The sequence below is a fragment of the Plutella xylostella genome, chromosome Z (genome assembly GCF_932276165.1).
Source record: "Plutella xylostella chromosome Z, ilPluXylo3.1, whole genome shotgun sequence".
NCBI classification, from domain to species: Eukaryota; Metazoa; Arthropoda; class Insecta; order Lepidoptera; family Plutellidae; genus Plutella; species Plutella xylostella.
Window position 1 is genome coordinate 7,592,000 of NC_064012.1, and position 13,365 is coordinate 7,605,364.

The 13,365-nt window shown below is 38.0% G+C and overlaps 1 long non-coding RNA gene across 1 annotated transcript; it reads right to left on the reverse strand.

Moving 5' to 3' along the window:
* Positions 1–11,110: 11,110 nt before the first annotated feature.
* LOC125491297 lies at positions 11,111–12,322 on the reverse strand. Its single transcript, XR_007268217.1, has 3 exons — positions 12,167–12,322; positions 11,854–11,949; positions 11,111–11,258 (listed from the first exon to the last, which is right to left on the reverse strand). It is a non-coding gene; the product is annotated as an uncharacterized LOC125491297 (long non-coding RNA).
* Between the last annotated feature and the right edge of the window lie 1,043 nt (positions 12,323–13,365).

Genomic DNA, 13,365 nt, shown 5'->3' on the forward strand with positions numbered 1-13,365 from the left:
ATAATAAAAAAAATTAAAAAAACCGACTTCAAAAAACCACTAAAATGTAAGAAATAATTTAAGGTTTACACAAATTATACTCGTATGTGACAGTACAAATATACCTAAGCTTGAACTGTTCTTTTTTGAAGTTGGTGCCATATTTCTTCAGATTACTTTGTCACCGCACCGGTTATAAGCCGTCGTGCCGTTGTGCCGGGTTATAAGCAATTTGACATTTTAACAAAATATGATTCCCATTGAAAAAACGAAAGGCAAACCCCTTTTTTGTTGACGATTTTTTTAGTTATAAAACACGAATTGTGTGTTCAGAAGATAAAACAAAACACATTAGTGAAAAATATTGTGTTGTGTGTTGTGGGCAAAATGTTTTTCTTTGAATTTTTATAAATATTGCCTATTTAGAAGTCTAGACTAAATAATAAAGATGCAGGACTTCACCAGCATATTGAACATCATATTTATCATCAGCGGTGGAGCTTGTACCTTTGCGATACTCTTCATATTTGCACCGCTAGGTGTTTTCCGTTCAGTATTATTGGGGGCGTCGGGTCCATGCCATTTCGATTTTCGCTCTTAGTTCTTCTACATTGCGCGACTCTTCTTCTTCTTTGTAGACCAAACTTTTGATCTCACCCCATAAAAAGAAATCTAGTGGCGTTTAGATCTGGTGACCTAGCTGGCCACGCCACTGGGCCTCCTCGTCCAATCTATGTATTTGGATACACCTCATTAAGGTGATCCCGGACCAGTCTTGCGTAATGTGCAGGTGCAGCAATTTACGCGCGCACTTGATGCGCATGTTGTTTGATTGCATGGGGGTTCCTGAAAGACCACCAATGTTCATTATGAACATTGTATAGCCCGACTTTGCTGAACATTGCTTCATCTGTAAATAAAATGTTTCTATGGCGGTTTTGTAGAAACCATTCACAGAACGCCATCCGGTTAGCCGCATCGGGCTTATAAAGGGCCTGCACTTTTTGAAAGTGATATGGATGGTGCCCAGATCCTTTAAGAATATTCCAGACAGATTTACATGGCTAACATCGAAATGACGCCCTGCTTCTCTTGTGCTCGACCGAGGGTTTTCATCAAAGAAATCCAAAATGTTGTCCTCTACCTGTACAGGCAATGGCTGCCTAAAGCGACCCACAGCATGGTTCGGGTCTCTGAATTGACCCGGTCCGAATTCCCTTTCCCTATATACCGCTCGGAGAATCACCGCAGGAGATGGAACTCTAGGATTCTCAATTCCTCTCGCTCGCAACCCATCGAGACTATGCCCTTGGTACATGCGGCGAGCAGTTTCGGATCGGGATCGTTTTATAAGATATTATTTCACCGTAATGAGAATACTACTTAAATAAATAAAAACGACTTATGCATTAAGTTTCAAGAGTGGTGGTAGCTCAACGGGTGACGCGCCCGCTTCTCACGACAGCGATGCGCGTTCGATCACCGCCACGCATGTCATCTAGTGTCAACATCGTCGTATCAAGTTCTTTCAAAATCTTATTGTTAGCAAAATCTTCTTTACATGCGTCAGCATGGGTTTTAGACTTCACCAATTCATTTCTATCATTAAGAGTGACACTACCTTTACAGCTGAGACTATCATTATTGCAACAAAGCCAAAAGGTGCTACCATTTGAATAGAATTTCTTCCTATGATATCTTCGACCATTGGTCATCAATGATCTCCCACCTCTCTTTGTAGAAATGAACTCCAATTCTGTATCGTTCATATTCTTTCACAGTTTTTAAATGTCATTTTTTTTTATTTCACAAATAAAGTTTAATTTAAAAGTTTTCCGTTTATTTGCTTCACAATTATTAAAAAAACTTCGGCTGCGTAAAATATTTGTACAGGGGGCTGTAAAAAGTGTATATTACGCCGAAAAGGAGTGACTCAGGCAGGAATTCCTTCATCAAGGAAAATTTTGTACAACATAAAAAGTTGTTTCGACCCATTTCGGCTACAAAAACCTACCACTTTTGCAACATTCAGAAAGCAATGATAAATTAAGTATAAATTACTTGATTCTTGTGTAAAACAAAGTTAAAATACGTTTATTTTGTCATAAGTTATTATTTGCGAAATTGAGAAATATATATTTTTTATTTCTTTTCAAAATGATATTTTACTTTTGCAAAAAAAATAGAATTCCAAGCGGGATCCACTGGTTATTATTGCAAAAGACGTCAGTTAGAACTATTTAAAGCACACTTATTGGTGGAAGGATTAGTACAGAGTGCTTTAAAAGTAAGCTTCAGAAAATGTGAGATTGGAAGAAGGTACCAAGATAAAATGAACTTTTTAATTTTGTCTATAAAACTTGTACTACTGCCAGGGGTATAGTAAATTAAGGGCCTTAAAACCCGAAATAACTCGAATAAAGCGTGTTCAGCTGTGCAAAAACCGTAGCGCCTAAATGAGCGCGACTCCTTAAGAAATTTTGTTAGGTGTCGCGTGGAGGCAGCACTTCTGCATGCGCTCCCGCTGCCGGAGCAAAGTATAAGAATTGATCGAAAAAATGAGCGCCGATACAGCGCATCTGCACCTACACGTTATATGGGGACTCATTTTCATCAAGAACTTCTAAAAGTCTTAATACAAATGAAGAACTTCTAAAAGTCTTAAAACAAAAGTTGTTTAGAAAGGCAAGCTGACCGATTTCAAGTGGTTCTTTTCTAGAGGCTTCCGTGCTTCAGACGGCACGTTAAGCCGTCGGTCCCGGTTGCTGCTTCGGCAGCAGTCGTTATGCCTAGTCAGAGGCCTTCGGGTAGCTTGAAAACATCTGACAGTCGGGTTATCCACTTACCCGACAACTTCAGTGCATTGTACACATTTAAAAACGGCGATACAGCTCGTGACCTATCACGTAAGTACAAAAGTACAGCGAAAAGCGGGACTACCCCTTCGGGGATTACAGTCGTGAGCATATGTATTTATGTATGCAAGCTGAGTCACACTGTTTTCAAGAAATTGAATTAAGGAGACATCATTTTACTATTTAACAATCTATGAACTGAGCCTGGAATCTGGCTGAGAAGAATTTATTTTATGACTTGCGTATTTTACGTTTAAAATAGAAAAATAAAAATAATACCTAGTAAAGGAAAGAACTACAATTTGGCAAAAAAATGCTTTACTAATCATTTTTCCCTGACTTTCCAGGTGGCACATCAATTTCACTGACTTTCCCTGACCACCTTGAGCTTCCCTGACTTTTCCCTGACTATGCAGACTTGACTGACTTTCCAGAAAGTGGATACCCTGGTAATACCTACTACACACACGAGCAATGAAAAAGTTCCAGTGACGATAGCTCCTGAATGGAAAAAACTAGCTTAATGACGTCGTCGGCAATATTAAAGTATATTTAACAGCGCATCAAAATATTACTATAACCAAATTAAAAACGTTAAATTTTGATAACATTCTAAATTAAATGTTTTAAAAAATTGGGGTCATTTGGTGTTGACTTTTTGCTCCTTGGACTTATTCTTCGCTCTTGAGTGTGGTAGGTACCTATTACCCTGTAGACCTATTACAGACATAGGTATTATTATTTTTCATCAAGTTTTGAATTCACCGTAATTGTCTTTTATGAATTGTTCTACACTATCTTCTGAGATAATTTTTATTATTTACAACAGTTCTACAGTTTAATTTAAATCAATTTCCTTTTTAACTGTACGATGTGAACAAAAACACGTTACGAAAACAATGCCAAGTGCGGAATGATGATGCAATGTTTAGAAAGCAATAGACTTATTACTATTTCGCATGAAAGAAAGAGAGAGCAATAATTCAAAAGAGCTACCACGTAACTAATCACGTATAGTTTCAAGTGCTCGCATTGCCGCTTGGCACTTGAAAATATACACGATTAGTATGCAGTGGTAACTGCTTCAGTATATTTTCAAGCCATAATTTTGGCCCAACTTACTTGAAAATATACGCGATTAGTGCGTAATGGCCTTGTATACTTTCAAGTAAATCATGGCACCATTTTAATTTGAAAATATACACGAGCAGTCCCAACCTCTGCGTTCTGGCCTTGTATAGTTTCAAAACACGCGGTAGGTATGTACCTATCTGAAAAGTTTCTAATGTAAAACGGTTACGTATTTGGTTATGAGGATCTATTTAAAGCGTAACATGAGGAAAATACGAGTAAAGTACCATAGCGTAATTCATTAGATTAGGAATTTCTTATGTCGAAACCAGTATCGTGTAAATAAAAAAAAACCTATTGTTTAGTAACTACACTCCCGGGCAATGAAAAAGTTCCACTCACAAAATGTCGACACAAAACGACCCCAATTTTTTCAAACATTTAATTTGAAATTTGAACAAAATATTACCGTGTTGGGTTGGTAATATCCTGATGCTCTGTTAAATGTACTTCAATGTTGCAGAAGGCGTTATTAAGGTAGCCTTTTCCGTTTCGGAGTAATTTGGTGCTTTTCTCAGTGGAACCTTTTCATTGCCCGTGAGTGTAGTATCGTAAAAAGAAGTTTTTTTCTTCTACCGCATCTGGTTACGAACCCCCGGTTTCGAACGCGGCCGAAGGGAAAGATTCGTATATTAATAAGTCAAAAGATAGAAAAACGTAAAAAACATAAATCCAAAAACAATAGAAAAAAGTATAAAACAATAAGTATATCAAAATAGAGTTGTATGGCCAATAGAAATTATTTTCTGAAAGCATTGATTTCAGCTATCTCAAAGTCACAGTGATATATTTTGGGTTTGAAACCCAAAATATATCACTACACCATAGAACAACGCGGACTCGGGTGTACCCTCGGGAAGCGTCATAGCGATCTTTCTTGATACAAAAAAGTCTGCCAATTTTTGCGGGGGGAAATTTTACCGTTTACCATGATTATGTCTCATGGGACATATCATTATGAGTTTTAATTCCCAGCAATAAGGGTTAGGTGAAGTGACATTTAATAATGAACACAGTGTCTTCATTTTTCTTTCCAATGGATGTGACAATTATCGATAAGTGTTATCGATGAATTCGAGAACATGGGTTAGAAATACTAATTTCAAATTAATTAGGTATAGTTAAATTTAATTAGGAATGATTAATAAACGAAGTCACCCGCTTTTCGCCGTACATTTATACTCACGTGAAAGGTCGCGAGCCGTATCGCCGTTTTTGAATGAGTACACTGAAGTTGTCGAGTAAGTGGGCAACCCGACGGTCAGATGCTTTCAAGCCGCCCCTTCGGGCGGCCTCTGACTAGGCTTAACGACTGGCTGCCGAAGCAGCAACCGGGACCCACGGCTTAACGTCCCGTCCGAAGCACGGAAGCGTCCAGTAAAGAACCATTTGAAATCGGTAACTCATGCTGTACCTACCAATGGCTGACCGTGTCAGTTGTTGCTTAACCTCAGTGATCAGTTACGATTACTGAAGCCAATTCGACTACGGACGCTTCCCAACTATGACCTATTTTGTCGATTAATATATATCTACATACCGGTACATCACTATTGCATTTTTTTGACATTGGTTGCTTGGAAACAGCTAATAACAATGAACCATGACCAAATCTGTGATCAAATCCGGAATCCGGATATTCTATGAATTGAAGCTGCCATTTTAGTATGTAAACAAATCATTTTCTATGAAACGAACGCTTTGCCAACTAGATTGAGTCTAGTGAAAATTGAGACTGCAACTAGTTTTTATAAATCGGTGGGCCTTTCTGGCCTACCACCCCGCCAGAGGGGAACGTCTGCCTATTTCGTCTCCAGACCATTCATACTCAATGCTTGAGACCATCGGCAGTTGACATTTTATTAACTGTAAAACTGTAATGTATGTTTCCTCTTTTTTATCCGGCATTAGGATGTATATCAAAGGAACCTTTACTGTTTGTGTAATACTACTACCTGCTTCGCCGTGTATGCAACTGTTAGAAAGAAAGAAAGAAAGATAAGAAAGATAAAACTTTATTTGACAATGACAGCAATCATACTTAATTATACACCATAATATATAACTTACGTATAACTTTGCTGTCCGCCAAAAAGGCGTCCACTCAGCTATTGCAGCGCCCTTGGCCTCAGCCAAGGACACCGCACTGGTGTTTCAGTGGAGGCCTCTTTAGTAGTGACGCACATTAACATTAAATAAACAAAAAAAAAACGAAAGACTAACAAACACAAGGGAAACAAAGTGATTGGTGCGCGAGCGACGACATTGAGGTGGAGCGCGTTCGCCCTGAAACCCGTTTTCAGGCAAGAACGGGACACCCAGCCGACCACACGCGTCGCGCGCGCACCGAAACAGACTAAAGAACACGGAATAATATCAAAGGAAAGTCAACATAAACATCATACTTATGGAAAGAGAACAAAAAAGGAAGGTAAGAAAATACATAATTACAAATTACCATTCAGATACACAATACATTATTGTAGGTGTATTAAACTACGGATTAATAATGCAATAATAACCAAATTGTTATGGCGTAGGTAGTTAATTGATACACCGGCCACTTTAACTGACTTGTGTACGGTATGTATACAGGGTGTTGCAAAAAGGGTATACTAAGCCGAAACCTACATGTGCAGCATGGTATATCTAAGCCCGAAACTGAAATCAGAATTTGAAAATTCGCGAATTTTTTTTTTCATTTTCCATAGAAACTTTGTTGGTCACGTGACTTTTACTATGGAAAATAATATTTTTTTTTCGCGAATTTCCAAATTCTGATTTCAGTTTCGGGCTTAGATATACCATGCTGCACATGTAGTTTTCGGCTTAGTATACCAATTTTGCAACACCCTGTAGTGTAAAATGGTGTATACTAAGGGGCTATGAGGGATTAAATAAATAAAAAATAAATAGTGCTATACCTAGTTAATACATAATAATATTTTATTTGTTTACAGGTTTATACTTATATAATAAATACATATGCCTACGTAAATAAGATACTTCAACTTGTTCATGGATGAGCAAATCCGGGAGTTAGTGGTTATACCTACTTAACGGAAGACCCACCCTGCGTGTCGTGAATAACTCCGAGGTATTAGCCGTCTAATTAGTGGTTTTTTGTAGATGTAGTAGGTATTGTTTGTACCGTATCTTGAAAGAGCTTATGGTTTTCAGATCACGTATAGGCGGTGGGATGTTAATAAAGATATGACTCGCAAGATATTGGAAACAATGGCGATACAAAGCAGTTTTGTGTTTGGGCGTAAGCATGAGATATGCTGATGCTCTCGTGCTAATGGAATGGTGATTGCGAGCCCAGTCCAGCTTGTCATACAGGTAATCAGGTGATTGCTGCTTCACTACACCGAAGAGAAGTGTTGCTAGGTGCAGCTTCCATCGCGCTGTAATTTTCAGAAGACCTCCTTGTTCAAGAACGGTGTGACGTGTGAGCGAGGAGGAATCGTGAAGCAGTATCTTGCGCATGCGTTCTGAACCCTCTGTAAGATCTTTTCCGTTTTACGTAGTAAGCAAGGTCCATATACAGTGTCAGCATAATTCAGTTTAGAAAGTATAAGTGATTCGCACAACTGTATACGGAGTCTTACATCAATGTACCGTCTAATCCTATAGAGAATTTTCAGTCTGTAAAAGCAATTTTTTACCATTTCCATCACGTGTTTTTCGAATCGTAGGCTACTGTCAAAGTTGAGACCAAGGTTACGCGCTTCTAATACTCGTTCAACCATAGTTCCGTCCAAAGTTATACAAGGGTCTTAGAAAGACTTTAGGGAAGCTAGAGTATCCTTCACCTGCTTTTTGGTGCCAATAACCATGTACTTGCTCTTATTTAGGTTCAAGTGCAGAGCATTTTTACTTGACCAGGCTGCGATCCGCTCCAAATCATCGTTTATTAGTCTACATGTGTGCTCAGTATCCGATGGTGGGCCGGACAGATAAATTTGTAGGTCGTCTGCGTAAATATGGAATCTACAATTTTGCACCATCTCAGTGATGTCACAAGCGTAGAGTATAAACAGAAGTGGTCCCAATATGGATCCTTGTGAAACACCCCTGGTCACAGGATACCTCGCAGAAAAGCTAGTAGAACCGTCGATTTTTTTAAGTTTCACTATCTGCGAACGCTGGTCTAGGTAGCTATAGAACCATTTCACCGTGTTCGGCTCGAAACCGTAGTACGATAGTTTAGCCAACAGTAGCGGGACATTAATGGTATCAAATGCGCGGGAAAAGTCAAGTAGCGTCAAGATAGTAACTTTGCCCTTGTCTTGAGAGTCCAGAATATTGTCAACCACATCGAGTAGGGCTGTAGTTGTACTTCTTCGTTTACGAAACCCGGATTGGACAGATGGTAAAATTTTGTTAAGTTCCAGGTAATTGGACATTTGTGAATGTACTATCTTCTCCAGAATCTTAGACAGAGTGGATACGAGGCTGATTGGTCTGAGATCTTTATATTCCGTAGGGTCTGTTTTTTTCGGAATTGGATTTAATAAAGCTATTTTCCAAAGTTCAGGAAAAGTAGACGTATGTATGGAGTAGTTTATTATATACGTAATAATTTCTAGAGTACGGGGCAGTGTAAGAATCAGCATATCAAGGGATATTCTGTCATGTCCAAGTGCATTTGATCTTAATTTTTTTATAATTTTAATAACATTTTCTTCATTTGTTGGTTCAATCTTGAAAGTATATGGTCCATGCTTATTAGTCTCAAAGTAAATTATATCAATTAAATTTAAATTATTGTTACCTGGAAGATCAAGAAAATGTTTATTAATTTCATCTGGGTCATTAAAAAAATCAGGGAGATCAGTGTTTTTGTGACTACGTAAAACAGTATTTTTTAAATTCTTCCACAGTGCAGCCGAGTTTTTTATATTATTATTAATGTTGGACTGATAGTAAGCCCGTTTTTCATTGTGAATAGCGGCTGTTACTAAACTTTTCAAGTCCTTATATTGCTTTTTATTTGATTCAGAACTTGTGACACGACACCTTTTATATGCTGCATCTCTCAAGCTCATCATGTACTTAACATTGTCTGTAATCCAGGGGTAACTGAACGTCTTCACACAGACAGTTCGCTCTGGAGCGTGGAGATCGAATAGAGTGATGACGTACTCAGTGAACTCAGATACCATTCGGTTGACATCATTAAAATGCCTGATATTTTCCCAATGAATCCAGTTTAAGTCACTAGTAAATTGATTTAAATTAATATTTTTTAAGGGCCTGTACGTTATCCACTGAGGTATTGGCTTTGGTTTTTTTACATTGAGCACAGCAGTTAAAAACGCATGTTTTCCTAGTGCCGGTATGTGTTCTACAGTAACTTGTCCGAGTCCAGTGTCAGCGCACACAACATCTATCAATGTCTCGCTACTGTCGGTAAAATGCGTTGGTTCAGTAACTAATTGGGTAAGACTTACACTATTACAAAAATCATAAAATTGACGCGCCTTATTCTCATTAATAGAAGTTTGTAAAATATTTATATTAAAGTCTCCTAGTAAAATAGTCCGAGGTAATGGAATCAGTCATCGCATCGAAAAAATCATTGCAGTCCTGCCACTGGGGTCGATAGGCGGTCCCGATAAGTATTTTAATTGAATTGATTGTACAGCTTAGCCACATTTGTTCAATACCTACCGCGGCGGGATGCGTACGGAATCGTGCCTTCACACCAGTTTTCACATAAAAACCTACTCCCCCCCCTCGTTCCCGCTGGCCTCGGGGTCGTGGTGTGTGACGCAACCGGTAGCCCGGTATGACGGGAGCACGGTCGTCCTGCCCCTCACGGAGCCAGGTTTCATTAATGGCCATGATGTCCACGTCATAGCGGAGCACAGTGGCTATGAGCTCGTCATGACCGGTACCTAACGATCCCGCGTTGAACAGTCCAACAGTAAGGAATTTAGTTTTATTTGTCATTTTTATGGAAAAGGGTTAAACATTCATGTGTTAGGCATACCAAACACTTACTCACGACCACGGTCAAATCAATATCCGAGTATTTTACTGTGCGAATTTGTGACAAATTCATCTGATAGGTAGGTATGTATAGTTGTGTAGGTCTATATGTTGTATAGATAACGGTAAGCATTAAGTGTACGATTAGGTAATAAATAATAAGAAGACAGTATCTCCAGTTTTATGTGATTCAATGCGGAGCATTCACATAATATTTGCTGAACCACTGGGCGAGTCCTGCAGGGCGATCACGAAAAACAGAGCTAACGTATAGAATCGAATGCGAGTGCGACAACTGTCAATTCTATAGGTAAAAAGCAATGACAAAGGAAAAAAGAGAGGACATGGCATATCCAAGAAAAAAATGCGCTTACCTAAACTTTGGTTTCAATTAAAATGGCGGCTTGCCGTAGTGATGCGCAACATTAACAACTACATTATCATATCGATAGATCGGTATTCGAAATTTTAGAAAATATTATTTCAGCTTCAAACAAACGTCGTTTACGATATATTATTCGGTTCACTATAATCATAACAATAATGATTACTGGGGATATTCATAACATAAAATAGCATAAACATTCACGCCTTATACAATGGCGGCCTAGCTAAAGGGTATAGTTTGGACTTTGCACCTTTCTTATTTCGTGCGTAGTAAGAGTTAAATTTTACTGCGAGTGTCACATTTACCTAGCCCCCAACTGTACTAATGTCCTCCCTTGCGGGGTAGGCAAAGGTGAATTGCTGCACTTACTTTTCGCCAGTGCTACGTTTAATTCCAATCCCAATGTGTGGGCAATCCAAAACCCGATAACAAATATCTGCCACGGCCGGGAATCTAACCCGGGACCTTAAGTGCATTAGTCAGTTCGGTCAACATGACAGTATGTTGACTAAACATTTAAAGAAAAAGAAAAGAAGGTACTTAATAATTTTGTTTTATTTTACTTTTCACTATATTAAAAGGTCAGAATATAATTATTTATTTATTTATTTAATTCTTTATTTCACCAATTATTTACAATTTAATATAACTATTTATAAATAAATAAATAATTTAAATAATATAATTATTTACAATTTAATATAATTATTTATAAATAAATAAATAATTTAAATAATATAATTGTTTACAATTTCAGTGTAGAAAACAACATAAGAAGTAAATTGAGAAATTTGGTAACAAAACATAAATATTCTTCCACCCAAAGGTTGTCTTGAAAAAATCGCTTTCAGTCGTACTTTGTGAGGAACAGAATCTTGTTTCTCACTGTCGTCAAATTGTGCAGGTGACTGTAAAATGTAGTAATAATAATTACAATATATTAATGACTGGGCAAGTGCGAGTCAGACTCGCGTAGAAGGGTTCCGTACCAAAAAGATCATGTTTGTTGTACAGGAGCCGACCTTAAACATTTGTTTTATTCTGTTATAGTATTAGCTGTTAGAAGTTGGAGCTAGAGCTGGAGGAGGATTCATACAAGATAGATGATAGGTACAACATGGAAACATAATTATGAAAATATCACATTTATCTCTGCATAGTTAAAAGTGGTGCAGGTTGGCTTTTCCTCAAATACTTAAAGAAAGAAAATATGTACCTACTCCCCAAACACAGTGTCACGTAAACCAATTTTTGTATCGGGAAGAATCTTTTTTTTTTTTCTTTATATCCCAAGGTCATTATAACAAAAGTTGTTCAGAATGAAGAGCTCTGTAACATACTTTCGGATATGCAGCTACGAAAGACTCACCCTGTATACTACCTCCTTATAATGGGTCATTTTAGCACCTTGTATAGCAATCTACTATTAATGTTTAGTCAGTATGAAAAATGTCTAAATTGGTTCGTAACCTATAGCAACGTATTATAAAATATTACACTTACATTTGCATAGTTACAAGTGCTGCAGGTAGGTTTCTCCTCAAGTACTTTGCGAGGAACAGATTGTTGTTTCTCTCTGTCTTCAAATTGAGCTGGTATCTATAAAGGTAGTAACAACATACAATTAATAACCAGTAAGATTAACTTTAATCAGTTTGCATTAAAATGTCAAGATTATTTAGTATCTATAGATATTATTACTTTTGTATGTATTACAATTTTATTATGAAATTTACATCTGTGTAAGTCTAAAGTGTCCGTACAATAAAAAAGTTATTAAACACTATAATGTATCTAGTTTATTTTCAAAACTTACCAACAACACCCTTGAAGGCAAAGCATCATCGCGAAGTCTTGTTACATCCAAAGTTCGGTTTATACATTTTTCTTCGAAATGCAGGGAACAAATATAAGTGTATTTTGTTGTGATTACATTTTCGGTCCCGAGTGTATCCAGCCACTTTTCTCTAGTTTTTTTTACATTTTGGTAATCTAAAATCATAAAAAACTACTTTAAAAAAAAGAGATGTCGCTCTATAAAATTGTATTGTGTGCACTGACTGGCTTGCGTGACGTCACAGCAAACTGTGCGTCTAAAATGTGCGGTGGTGGTACCAAATTAGCGATACAGGTGAAATTGTCTCAGCGACTCATCGCTGGAAGTAAGACAACAGACCACTTTTACCCCATCGGTCATCGGTTCTTCGACAGATGTGACCAGCCCACTGCCACTTAAGCTTACTAACTCGGTGAGCTATGTCGGTGACTTTAGTTCTCTGTCAGATTACTTCGTTCCGGATGCGATTCAGAGAGACTCCAAGCATAGCTCTTTCCATAGCTCGCTGAGTGACCTTCAGTTTGTGAACCAGTCCCACTGTAAGTGTCCACGTTTTAGCCCCATAGGTCATAACCGGTAGGACACACTGATCAAAGACTTTCGTCTTGAGACTTTGTGGTATGGGCAACGAGAAGATTTGACGAAGTTTGCCAAATGCTGCCCAGCCCAATTGTATTCTTCTATTGACCTCTGATTGGAAGTTGTTTCTACCCAGGTGCAGAGTCTGTCCAATCGCATCCAGTGGCGTGCTTTGGGAGGAAATACGTCCAGCAGTGAACTGCTATAGGTATGATGATGGATGGATGATGATGGATTTGTTTAGTAAAAAAAAAAGTAACCTAATCATCACTAATATCATCATCATCATCAGTATCTTCATCATCAGCATCGCTGACATTAATTATTAAAGACTCTGTAACTCTGTCAATAAAATCGTCGAGAGTGCACATCTTATCTTCCTCTTTTATTGTGTGGCTGATGCATTCTTGCCATTTCTCAGGAGTAACATTTTTTATACCTTCTAGTAATAGTTTTTTAACTTCCGCCATTTTGTAAGTTGTGTTGTGTCTTGCGACATGCCCCTTCACTTGAGCCCACACCAATTCTATAGGGTTTAGCTCACAATGATACGGGGGCAGTCTAAGCACAGTAATGCCTTGTGCTGCGGCTATTTCGTC